Consider the following 13184-nt stretch of genomic DNA (forward strand, 5'->3'; position numbering starts at 1 on the left):
TTAAAAACATCTTTTAAGGGAAAAATATAGTTTTAGAGATCTTAAGCAATCAAAAATTTCTGGTACCTTCTCTCATATTCATTTCTAAGTACAAGCCATTCTAAATTAAAATAAGTGAAAAAGAAGCCCAGAAAGGTTCTGATTTTTCCCTGGTTATGATTTATGTTGTTCTTTTTATGTTAGATATTAAATTATTTTCCAAAAGGGAGCTTGGGTGGCTCAGGTCAAGATCCCCAGGGATCGAGCCCCAGGACAGGCTCCTTGCTCAGCAGGGAGCCTGCTTCTCCCTCTCCCTCTGCCCCTCCCTATTGCTCGTGCTCTTTCTGCCTCAATAAGTTAATAAAATCTTTAAAAATAAATAAACAGTTTTCCCAAAAAAAGTAAAAACTGCTCTTACCTAAATCACCATTGATGTACATGTAAATGATAAAAGGCAATGATAAAATTCACCAGGAAGATGTAATAATTCTACAATTCTAAGTTTGTATTCAACTTGTAAAACTGCTCTCTCCATTAACTATTAGAAAAAGGGTCACCCCCAACAAAACAGAGAAAAAAAGAAGGGTGAACAATAAGGACACAAAAGACCTGAGCCATGTCATAAATAACTTAGCTTAGTATCTGTACAACACTGGACCCAATAACCACAGAATACACTTTATTTTCAAGTACACATGGAATTCTACTAGGAATTAGTATCTAAACTATAAGTAGAAAACACAATTGTCTGAAAATTAAGAAATCTACTTCTATACTTGAGTCAAAGAAGAATTCTACTATGTTAGTAAAATGCTAACATCAATTTAAAATATAATTAAGGGGAGCCTGAGTGGCTCAGTCAGTTAGGCATCTAACTCTTGATTTCGGGTCAGATGATGATTTCAGGGTTTGTGCGGTCGAACTTCAGGTCCGGCTCTGCACTCAGTTCTGAGTCTGCTTGTCCCTCTCCCTCCCTTTCTGTCCCTCTCCCTTTGCCCTTCCCTCCTCCACAAGTGCTCTCCAAATAAATAAAATCTTTTATTAAAAATAATGAAAATTAAAATAAAATAATTAATAGTAATAGAAAATATTTTAACCAAATAAATATATCCAAACTGTGAGATACAACTAAAGTCATGCACAGAAAAAGATGCATGCAAAAACATATATTAGAAAAAAAGAAAGGCTGAAAAATCAACTATCTAAGCATTCAATAAGCAGTTAGGGGAAAAAAAACAGTGAATCACCCCAAAGAAATTAGAAAGGAAATAACAAACAGCAAATACAAAACAGAAAACAAATACATAGTAAAGGGGATCAACAACATCAAAAGATGGTTCTTTGAAACTTAAAGTAGTTTTAAAGAAAAAACTATTAAAAATAACAAATCCTTGGCAAGAGTGACCAAAAAATGTGAGAAGACACAAATTACCAATCACAAATAAAAAGGGAACATCATTATGAAATCCACACATTTAAGAGATAAAATGAAGAATTTTATGCCAATAAATTTTAAACTTTAAATGGAATACACATTTTTTAAAAATGCACATCATACCACATCTGAAATAATGTTAGTCCTTTATCTATTAAAGAAATAGAATCTATAATTTAAAGCCTTCCCATAAAGAAAACCCTAGGGTCTAGGTGGCTTCATAAGTAAATTCCACTAAGTAATCTCTAATACCAACCTTACATAAACTCTTTCAGATACTAGTTAAAAGAAAAAACATTTCACAACTCATTTTATGAGGTCAACCCAACCCAGATACCAAAACCTTACAAGGATATTAAAAGAAAAAAATTACAGGCTTATTTCACTCCTGAAAATAGATGTAAAACTCCCAAGCAAAATATTAGAGCAGGAATATATAAATTGATATGTTATTTAAAAATCCAAAAATTGTATTAGTTATTTATAAAAATAATATATCACAACTTGAATTTATTTTTTGATTATAAAGTTGTTTTAATATTTGAAAATTGGGACGCCTGGGTGGCTCAGCGGTTGAGTACCTGCCTTTGACTCAGGGCGTGATCCTGGAGTCCCAGGATCGAGTCCCACATCGGGCTTCCTGCATGGAGCCTGCTTATCCCTTCACCTATGTCTCTGCCTCTCTCTCTCTGTGTCTCTCATGAATAAATAAATAAAATATTTAAAATAATAATATTTGAAAATTAACCAATGCAGTACCGGACATTACCAAAATAAAGAAAAATCATATGATCAATTCAATATATGCAGAAAAACTATTTGAAAAAAGTCAACATCCACTCATGATAAAAACTCTACACACACTAGAAACAGAAGGGAATAAAGAAAGGCATTTACAAAACACACACACACACACACACACACACACAAACCCCTCATACGTAATTATGAAATGCTAAGTTTACTCTCTGTAATCAGAAATAAGACAAAATGACTGCCATCACCATTTCTATTCTACAGTACTACATTGTACCAGAGATCACAGCCAGCGTGTTAAGACTTGAAACGGAAATAAAAGTTAAGGATTGGAAAAAAAGAAATAGAACTATCATTATTCACAGGCAATACAACTGAGTGCATATAAAATCCAAAAGAATCTACAGATTATCCTTTAGATTACCCAGGTAATTTAGTAAGATTGCTGGACTGCTTTTCTCTCCACTAGCAATTAGAAATTTAAAATTAAATCTAAAGGTCTGGACCTATCAGCAGCATTTACACAGCTCGTAAATCCCTCCCTCAAAGAACACCCTAAGGACATTATCTTCTAAGAACAGGGCCACTATCAGAATTTTCTTACTATTCAACTTGGGAAAATGTTGTGTTCCAGGGCTTAGCCCTAGGTTCTCCTCTTTTCCCACTTCTTTGGTGACCTCACCTAGTCTTATGGTTTTAAACATTAACAAAATGCTAAGAATTTACATCCCCAAGCTGCACCTCTTCCCTGACCTCAGACACACATCAAACTACCCACTAAATATCTCCACTTTGTGTATCTAAATAGACATCTCAAACCTAAGTCAAAGGTTTGCTTTAAAGCCTCCAGTACCTCTGCATTTCATATAGAATAAAAATCAAAGTTCTTAAAATGGCCTAGTTAAGATAGTAAACAGTCTGGTTCCATAATAACTCTTTCAAATCCTTTCTTGCTACTCTCCCTCTTGTTCTTTCTTTTTTTTTTTTTTTTTTTTTTTTTTTAAATTTTAGGACTCTTTTTTTTTTTTTTTTTAATTTATTTATTCATAGAGACACAGCTAGAGAGAGAGGCAGAGACACAGGCAGAGGGAGAAACAGGCACCATGCAGGGAGCCCGACGTGGGACTTGATCCCGGGTCTCCAGGATCACACCCTAGGCTGCAGGCGGCGCTAAACCACTGCGCCATGGGGGCTGCCCCATCTTGTTCTTTCTTAAATTCACCCAGTATTCTCCTGCTTCACTATCCTTATATTTAATTCATAGCCTAAAATGTACTCTCCACAGATACCTTAATGACTCACTCCTTACAAGACTTTACTTATGGCACCTTTGCAGAGAGGTTTCCCCTAACCATCTAATGTAAAACTGCACATATACGTTCTCTCCATCTCCCTTTCATTATTTTTTTTCTCCAAAGAAATTATCATTCTATAATTTTGATGTTTATTTTGTTTAACATCTGTTTACCCTGACACTAGAAAGTAAACTCTTTGAAGACAAAGGTTTGGGGGGATCCCTGGGTGGCTCAGTGGTTTAGCGTGGCTAAACCTTAGCCTTTGGCCCAGGGCGTGATCCTAGAGTCCCAGGATCGAGTCCCACATCAGGCTCCCTGCATGGAGCTTGCTTCTCCCTCTGCCTGTGTCTCTGCCTCTCTGTGTCTCATGAATAAATAAATATTTTTTAAAATAAAAAAATAAAAATAAAAATAAAAAGAAGACAAAGGTTTTTGGCAATTCTGTTCACTCCTGCGTTGCCCTCACTAAATTAAATAATAAGTACCAAAATTATATACCAATACCAAAACAATGTTTAGCACATAGTAGCACTAAATAGATTTCTGCTAGATAAATGAAGGATTAAGGTAAGGAAAAAGAAATAAAAACAGGAAAGCAATAGGTACAGAATTCTAAAACAAAATAGTAATAAAAAAAAATTTTTTTAAGTTTAACCCCATTAATAAAATGGAATTAAAAGAATATTACTGGGGTGCCTGAGTGGCTCAGTCAGTTAAATGTCTGACTTTTGGGACACTTGGGTGGCTGGGCGATTGAGCATCTGCCTTTGACTCAGGGCGTGATCCTGGAGTCCCCGGATCAAGCCCCACATCGGGCTCCCTACAAGGAGCCTGCTTCTTCCTCTCCCCATGTCTCTGCCTCTCTGTGTCTCTCATGAATGGATGAATGAAAATCTTGAAAAAAAAAAAAAAAAAAAAGTCTGACTCAATCTCAGTTCAGGTCTTGATCTCAGGATCCTGAGTTCAAGCCCATTAGGCTCCACGCCCATTCTTTCTTTTTCTTTTTTACTGTTATGTCAAAAATAATTAAGTTGCCTAATAGATAAAAAATAATTTTTAAAATAAGAATAGCCATTGTTGGCAAGGCTATAGTGAAATAGGAATTCTCAAACATTGTAATGACAATAAACTAGTATAATCTTTCTAGAAAGCAAAGTGACACCATGTATCAAGAAACCTTAAATTACAGCTGACCTCTGAACAATGGTGAAGGAGGTATTAAGAGCACCGATCATCCATAGAATCAAAAATCCACTGACAGTTTTTAACTTAACTACTAATAGCCTATTGTTGACTGGAAGCTAGAATATAAAGTCAATTAACACAAATTTTATAAATGTACTAGATACTGTTCTGTTACAATAAAGTAAGCTAGAGAAAAGAAAATGTTAAGAAAAATATAAAGAGGAGAAAATACATTTACAGTATTATACTGTAAGAAATCTGTATGTGAGGGGCATCTGGGTGGTTCAGTGTGGTTGAGTGCCTGCCTTCGGCTCAAGTCACAATCCCAAAATCTGGGATTGAGTCCCACATCAGGCTCCCCATACGGAGTCTGCTTCTCCCTCCGCCTGTGTCTCTGCCTCTTTTTCTGTATCTCTCATGAATAAATAAATAAAATCGAAAGGAAGGAAGGAAGGAAGGAAGGAAGGAAGGAAGGAAGGAAGGAAGGAAGGAAGGAAGGAAGGAAGAGGGAGGGAAGGAGGGAGGGAGGGAGGGATGAATGAATCTGCATGTGAGTGGATCTCAGGTAGTTTAAACCTGTGTTGTTCAAGGGTCAACTGTACTTATATTCTTTCATCCAACAATTCCACTTTTAGGAATTTATCATAAAAAACAATCAGATTTACATATATAAATAAATATTTATATAGAGATGTTCAAAATATAGTAATGTTTTACAAAGAAAAATTTAAAAATAAATAAGAAAGGAATGATAAAATAATTTCTGATCATAGTAAGTATAATTTATTATATACTTAACATATGCCAGCTACAATGTTAAGATCAAGTAAGTAATATTATACCTATTTTGCAAATAAGAAAATAGAGACCAGAAAAGGGAAGTATCAAACTTAAAGCTCTTGGGACGCCTGGGTGGCTCAGCAGTTAAGTGTCTGCCTTCAGCCCAGGGTGTGATCCTGGAGACCTGGAATCAAGTCCCGCATCAGGCTTCCTGCATGGAGCCTGCTTCTCCCTCAGCTTCTGCCTATGTCTCTGCCTCTCTCTCTCTCTGTCTCTCATGAATAAATAAATAAAATCTTTAAAAAAAAAACTTAAAGGTCTTAAGTAGCAAAACTGGGATTGAACTCAGATTTGTTAGACTCTGCTAAAACAAAATATCCCTTTAGATTCCTAAGATGGAATTTTATAGTCATTAATTAAAGACTGTATCTTGAATATTTAATTGAGAGGTTTTTTTTTTTTTTTAAGACAATGTTAGAAAAGAAAGCAAGACACAACACTCCATATAATTTATACAGACACCCAAATGGGATTAGGTTAGATTAACTATAATATTAGACTGGAAAAGAAATCTGGGTAGTGGGATTACAGGTAACTTTATTTTTAACATACTACTGTTTTTATATACTACTTTTGTATTTTCCAAATAACCTCTAATATAAAGATGCTTTAACAATCAGGGGAAAAAAAATAACAATCACTATTATCAAAGCTGAATCTTAGACTTCCTCTATACTTCCTCCAGATGGCAAACCATAAATCCCTTCTAACTTTTTCCATTGTGTCTATTTATATGGAAAAAGATCTAAACATGTAGGCGGCTTAAGTGTCCAACCAATATTTAGTATAGTGAAGAATCTCTATAAAACATACTACCAAAAAAAAAAAAAAAAAAAAACATACTACCACTCAAGTACCAGTTTTACTTTATATATCCAGATTATTTCAATTCCATTTACTCACTTGAGTAACGTTCTGTTTTTGTATCAACTGAACTTATGCATCTTCCTTTTTCAATAAAGAGAGCCTTATTAATACACTAGTTTAAACAAGATTATGTAGCTTCTTCATATACATACCTGACCTAGAGAGAGTGTATTCTAAAAGGATATGTGAAATAAGGATCGGTAAGTAAGGTTTGATATATTATGGAGAAATGTGAAAGAACTGGCTCAAATGAAGAACCTAAAAGCAAATAATATAAATTTTTGTTAATAATGAGACCATGAATATATAAATTTCATATACACATTTTCCAAGCTCTTCTACCTTTATTCTTTAATTTTACCTGACAGAGAACCTAACCAATACATGCTTGCTCATTGACTATCATCAAAATATTCTAGCATAGTTAGCAGAAGTCTTATCAATTCTGTTTTGTTTTGTTTTTAACAGATAAAGATAGATGTTCTTTTAAATCTTAAAAAAAAAAAAATCCAGGTTACATGAAATTTATAAAAGTAACAAAGTGAACACGAACTCTAACAGTGGTATGGCAGTGGTCAGTACTGCCATTAATGTAAATATACCAATAACCACTTCAAAAAAAAGACACCCTCCTACTGAAAGCTATATCATCAACACAATATTAACACTAAAAAAATTTCCCATGTCATTTTATGAATAACTCTGCTATATTTATATAAGGACTACTAATTTTAGATAACTTACCTTTATAGAAAAATATCAGAAAATAATACATTGCTATAACAGTCAAGAAAGATATTCTATTTAATACACAATATCAACTATCTATAAAGAATAAGCCTAGGAAAATCAATACTAACAATCAAATTTATTAGTAATACTTTAGTTCCAAAAAAAAGAAAAGTAGTACTTTAGTTCCTTAAAACCATCAAAGACAAAGAAAAATAAAAAATCTCTCTCTAGGGGATCCCTGGGTGGCTCAGTGGTTTAGCGCCTGCCTTTGGCCCAGGGCACGATCCTGGAGTCCCGTGATCGAGTCCCACGTCGGGTTCCTGGCATGGAGCCTGCTTCTCCCTCCTCCTGTGTCTCTGCCTCTCTATCTCTATGTCTATCATAAATAATAAATAAATAATAAATATTTTTTAAAAATATCTCTCTAGAAGGAACATATAACTTGAAATCATAGGAATTAACCATGGCATTATCCCAAGCAAGATCAAGAAAATCTCTTTCAGGGGCACTTGGATGGCTCAGTCGGTTAAGCGTTTGCCTTCAACTCAGGTCATGATCCCCAGGGTCCAGGGATCGACCCTAACATAGGGCTCTCCCCTACTGCTCCCTCTTGCTCTGCCCTCCCCACTTGTGCACTCTCTTGCTCGCTCTCACTCTCTCAAATAAATCTTAAAAAAAAAGAAAGAGAAACATCTCTTTCAGAAGCAAATGCTACCAAAACCAATCAATCCATCTTTACTGGGGATTAAGTTACCTACAAAATGATTTTAAGGATACCACTGTGATAAGGATAGAATAAATACTAAATCACATCAAGATACCAAAGGGTGTGTCACTAAAAAAGACAGTATTTAGGGATCCCTGGGTGGCGCAGCGGTTTGGCGCCTGCCTTTGGCCCAGGGCGCGATCCTGGAGACCCGGGATCGAATCCCACGTCAGGCTCCCGGTGCATGGAGCCTGCTTCTCCCTCTGCCTGTGTCTCTGCCTCTCTCTCTCTCTCTCTCTCTCTCTCTCTCTCTCTCTGTGACTATCCTAAATAAATAAATAAAATATTTAAAAAAAAAAAAAAAGACAGTATTTATAGAAAATATAATCAAATTAAGGTAACCAATAATCTTAAAATGTAGCTATGTGGCATAAGAACTATTATAATTAATCACTGAACATCCTAAATATCAATAGGTAACAGTATAGCTAAATAAATTATAGTAAAAAATCACCCTTTAGGATACTAGGCAGCTATTAAAAAGTTTAAGATAGAATGAAGAAACCAGATGTGTGGAGAAACCAGAAAGATCTCTGAGACATATTCTTAAGGGAAAAAGCTAATTGTGGGGCAGCCCCAGTGGCGCAGCGGTTTAGCGCCGCCTGCAGCCCAGGGTGTGATCCTGGAGACCCGGGATCGAGTCCCACGTCAGGCTCTCTGCATGGAGCCTGCTTCTCCCTCTGCCTGTGTCTCTGCCACTCTCTCTTTCTCTCTGCATCTCTATGAATAAATAAATAAAATCTTAAAAAAAAAAAAAAAAAAAGCTAGTAGTTAAACCATATACAACTTTTGGCCAAAGAATCCAGGAAGGTGTAATTCTCTGAATTCTTCAACACTTCTTATAATCCTTTGTTACTTACTTCCAGAACTAGTCTTGCTTCATTATTTTAGAGCCTCACATTGTTGCTTTTACCAACATATTTTCTTCTATATGTGTTGATTTCCCCATTAGCCATATTCCTTAATAACACAGATTATGATATATACTCCAACCTGGCAGTTGGCCGTAGTCCCACACATAAAATAGGTGCACAAATATTTACAGATGGTGAATATGTAAAATATGAAGAAGCATTTTAGAAGCAGAGAAACTAAAGCAAACATTAAAGGAGAAAACCAGGACTATAATACACTTGTTTTACGCAAACACAAGCTCTTTGAGAAATTCTAGTAACATGGGGGATCCCTGGGTGGCTCAGCGGTTTAGTGCCTGCCTTCAGCCCAGGGTGTGATCCTGAAGTCCCGGGATAGAGTCCCACATCAGGCTTCCTGCATAAAGCCTGCTTCTCCCTCTGCCTGTGTCTCTGCCTCTCTTTCTCTGTGTCTCTCATAAATAAATAAATAAAATCTTTAAAAAAAAAAAAAAGAAATTTTAGTAACAAAATTTGTAACTACAGTTTCCAAGAGATTTTTTTAATCACTCAAATAAAAATGCTTGAAAACCTATGTGTAAAATATTCATACTCTGTGACTTTAACAATACTTACCATCTGTCTGGCATTGATGCTACTAACGTGCTTGCTTATTAAGGCCACAGTTGATATCTGCAAACTCTATAACTCTTCCTGTTATCCAACATGTCTTCTTTACTGCCAAAATAAATAAAATATTTTATGTATATACTAAAGGCAAATTTAAATTTATGTCAAACTATAATCCTAAATGAAATCAAAGTTCAAAACATGTAATACGTATAAATACATATAATATTCCACAGAGAAAGCCACAAAAGCAAAAAGAAAAAAAAAGATCAACCTCATTTGCCACCACTGGAGGTAACTATTACACTGTGGAAAATGGTTATATTAAAAGAAAAAACTAAGCATTTATTCTTCAGGTAAAACATTATTTCAAGGTAACAAAGTAGCCCTAACTAATGAGGGAAACTTCTTCATGGAAGATGACTATGCAAAAGGAATGTAAAAGGAACAATAGAATGTTAATATTTATAACAAGTAACTGAACAAGAATCAGCAACCAATGAAGGCTAAAATCACCATTAGGTTTAAGATTGATAGAGATTACCTGGTGCCAAAGTGCCACCGCAGAGGACTTACTAGATGCAAAAAGATAACTTTTTTTTTAAGATTTTTTTTTTTTAAGATAAGAGACACAGAGAGGGAGGCAGAGACACAGGCAGAGGGAGAAGCAGGCTCCCTGAGACAAGCCCAATGTGGGACTTGATCCCAGGACCCCAGGATGACGCCCTGAGCTGAAGCAATGCTCAACCACTGAACCACCCAGGCGACCCACAAAAAGATACCTTTACAATAAAAATAATCTGGTAATGATCAAACAGAGCATCAGAATGATGGGAAAACTAAATATTATGTGCTCTTAATATGAAACAACATGCATACACAGCATAACTAAATAAAGTACTCTTCCAAAAATCTTTAACCTGAATCTGAAACACCTTTAGATCTAACTCCCAATTAAATATTTTTTTGGAAAAAAAATAAATGAATAAATGAATGAATGAATGAATAAATAATAAATAAATTTTTTTGGGAGGGGGAAGGGGCAGAGGGAGAGGGAGAGAGAATCCTAAGCAGGCTCCATGCTCAGCACAGAGCCCAAGGAAGGGCTTGATCTCCTGACCCTGAGATCATGACCTGAGCCCAAGTCAAGAGTCTGAAACTTAACTGACTGAGCCACCCAGGCACCCCCTAACACCCAATTTATAGAAAATATAGGGAATAGAGTAACAAGTTATACTATATCATGAGTAAATAAAAAACGTCCAACATTCTCAACAGAACTAACAAATCTGTATCATGGAGTAAGAGACGGAGGGTGGTGAAAAGATAGATAAGAGGCAGTTTCATATTAAAAAAAAAAAAACTCAAGATATAACGAAGTGCAATAGGTAGGTCTTGATTTGAACTGGTATGAATGAATGAATGAATGAATGAATAAATAAATAAATAAAGTGCCTCAGTGGCTCAGTCAGTTAAGCATCCAACTCTTGATTTTGGCTCAGGTCATGATCTCAGGGTCATAAGATCAAGCCCTGCATCAGGATGAATGCAGGCCATAGACCCTGATTAGGATTCTTCCTATCCCCTCTCCCTTTGCCCCTTCCCTCCTAAAAAAGTAAATTTAAAAAAAAAAAAGTAAAACCTGTTTTGGGAACAAATGGAGAAATAAGACTATGGTATGAATATTATATTAGAGAATTATTGATAATTTTGGTAGGAATAATAATGGTTTTATAGTTATATCAGAGAATATCCTTTTCCTGGAAGATATACACTAAAGATAATATACCTTCTTGTAATTTTTTTAAAAGAGCAAATTTCAAATTAAATCCTTAAATGAAATTTAACAAAGCCCAAAATATATACTTATAATACTCAAAAAGGAAAAAACAAAAAATAAATTTCACTTTATTTTTAAGTGGCTCAGGAAATTTATATATACACATATGGAAAGTAAATGTGGCAAAATTATTAACAATTATTGAATCTAGGAGGTAACTGTATAAGAGTTCAATGAGTATATTCTATTTTATATGCTTAAGTTTTTTGCCAAAGTTTTTAAAATGTACTATGCTTCAAGTAAACCAGTTTGTTTGCATAGTAAAAAATCCTTTTTTAATCCAAATACCAACCCTTGGGGGAACCGGGTGGCTCAGTCTGTTAAGCACCTGCCTTCAGCTCAGGTCATGATCCCAGAGTCCTGGGATTGAGGTCTGAGTCGGCCTCCCTTCTCCCTCTGCTCCTCCCCCCTTCTCATGTGCGCTTGCGCTCTCTCTCTCTCTCTCATTTAAATAAATAAAACCTTTAAATAATATACCAACCCTTTATTTGGAATTTCTAAATCAAATATGACAAGTTTTCATAAAGCAGAGTAAAGATTATACCTGGTTATCTATCCGTATGTGTCCTGAGAAGAAAAATTCAATCACACTCTAAGAGAAGAAAGAAACAGAAAGAAGAAATCTTAAAGTATAAAACTGAAGAAGGGGCTCCTGGCTGGCTCAGCCAGGGGACCCTATGACTCTTGATCTCAGGGTTCTGAGTTTAAGCCTTATATTGGGTGTGGAACCTAGTTAGAAAATTAATTTTTTAAATGAAGAAAAGGACCCATGGGACACCTGGGTGGCTCAGAGGTTGAGCGTCTGCCTTCAGCCCAGGGCGTGATCCTGAGTCCCAGGATCAAGTCCCACATCAGGCTCCCTGCATGAAGCCTGCTTCCCTCTCTGCCTATGTCTCTGCCTCTTTCTCTCTGTGTCTCTCATGAATAAATAAATAAAATCTTAAAAAAAAAAAAAGAAAGAAAGAAAAGGACCTTGAACAGACAAACAAGACAACCTTGAGAAATTAAAACAGAGCTAGAGGCTTCACACTTCTTGATTTCAAAACATATTAACAAAACTACAGTAATCAAAACAGTATGGCACTGGCATAAAGAAACAGAACAGCTGCACTAGAATATAGAGCCCAGAAATAAATCCTGACATATACAGTCACATAATCTTTCTTTCTTTCTTTTTTTCTTTGTTTCTTTCTTTATTTGAAAGAGAGAGAGAGAGAGAGACAGGGAAACAGAGAGCTAGCGAACAACAGCCAGGGAAGTGGCCAAAGGGGTGAGAGAGGAAAACAGAAAAAGTCCCAAGCAGACTCCACGCTGGGCATGGAGCCTGACGCAGAACTCGATTTCATTATCATGACCTGAGCTGAAACCAAAAGTCAGTTGCTTAACCAACTGAGCCACCCAGGCACCCCTAGAGTCAAGTAATCTTTGACAAGGATGCCAAGGCTATACAATGCGGAGAGGATCGTTTTTTCAACAAATGGTTGCTTGGAAAATTGGATATTCACATGCAAAACAATGAACTTGGACCCTTACCTGACACCATATACAAAAATTAACTCAAAATGGGTTACAGACCTAAACATAAGACCTGAAATCATAAAACTCTAGAAGAAAACATGGGTGGGATGCCTGGGTGGCTCAGCGGTTGAGTGGCTGCCTTTGGCTAAGGGCATGAGGGCATGATCCAGAGTCTGGAGATCGGAGTCCTGGGATTGAGTCTCACATTGGGGTCCTTGCATGGAGCCTGCTTCTCCCCCTCTGCTTGTGTCTCAGCCTCTCTCTCTCTCTCTCTCATGAATAAATAAAATCTTTAAAAACAAACAAACAAAAATCCATAATGAGATATCACCTCACATCTGTTAGGATAGCCACTAACAAAAAACAAAACAAAAAAAAAAGGCGGGGGGGGGGGGGAAGGTGTTGGTAATAATGGGAAGAAATTTAAACCCTTGTGTATTGTTAATGGTAATGTAAAATGTGCAGCTCTGAGTAATATATAGACTGAATT

The 13184-nt window shown here is 35.9% G+C and overlaps 1 protein-coding gene across 18 annotated transcripts in view; it reads right to left on the reverse strand.

The window, feature by feature from the left end:
• The window catches only part of N4BP2 (NEDD4 binding protein 2), a 122609-nt gene that overhangs the window by 99466 nt on the left and 9959 nt on the right, over positions 1-13184 (reverse strand). For 10 of the 18 annotated variants that reach the window (XR_007409942.1, XR_007409943.1, XR_007409944.1 and 7 more), the window contains 2 exons: positions 9343-9444; positions 6510-6615 (listed from right to left, as the gene is read on the reverse strand). The gene's annotated coding sequence lies outside the window, so the exon portion shown is untranslated. The remainder of the gene's footprint in view (positions 1-6509; positions 6616-9342; positions 9445-13184) is intronic. The other 8 variants (XM_049108660.1, XM_025438237.3, XM_035714454.2 and 5 more) reach the window with 1 other exon arrangement.

This window comes from Canis lupus, chromosome 3, assembly GCF_003254725.2.
Source record: "Canis lupus dingo isolate Sandy chromosome 3, ASM325472v2, whole genome shotgun sequence".
Classification (NCBI taxonomy): Eukaryota; Metazoa; Chordata; class Mammalia; order Carnivora; family Canidae; genus Canis; species Canis lupus.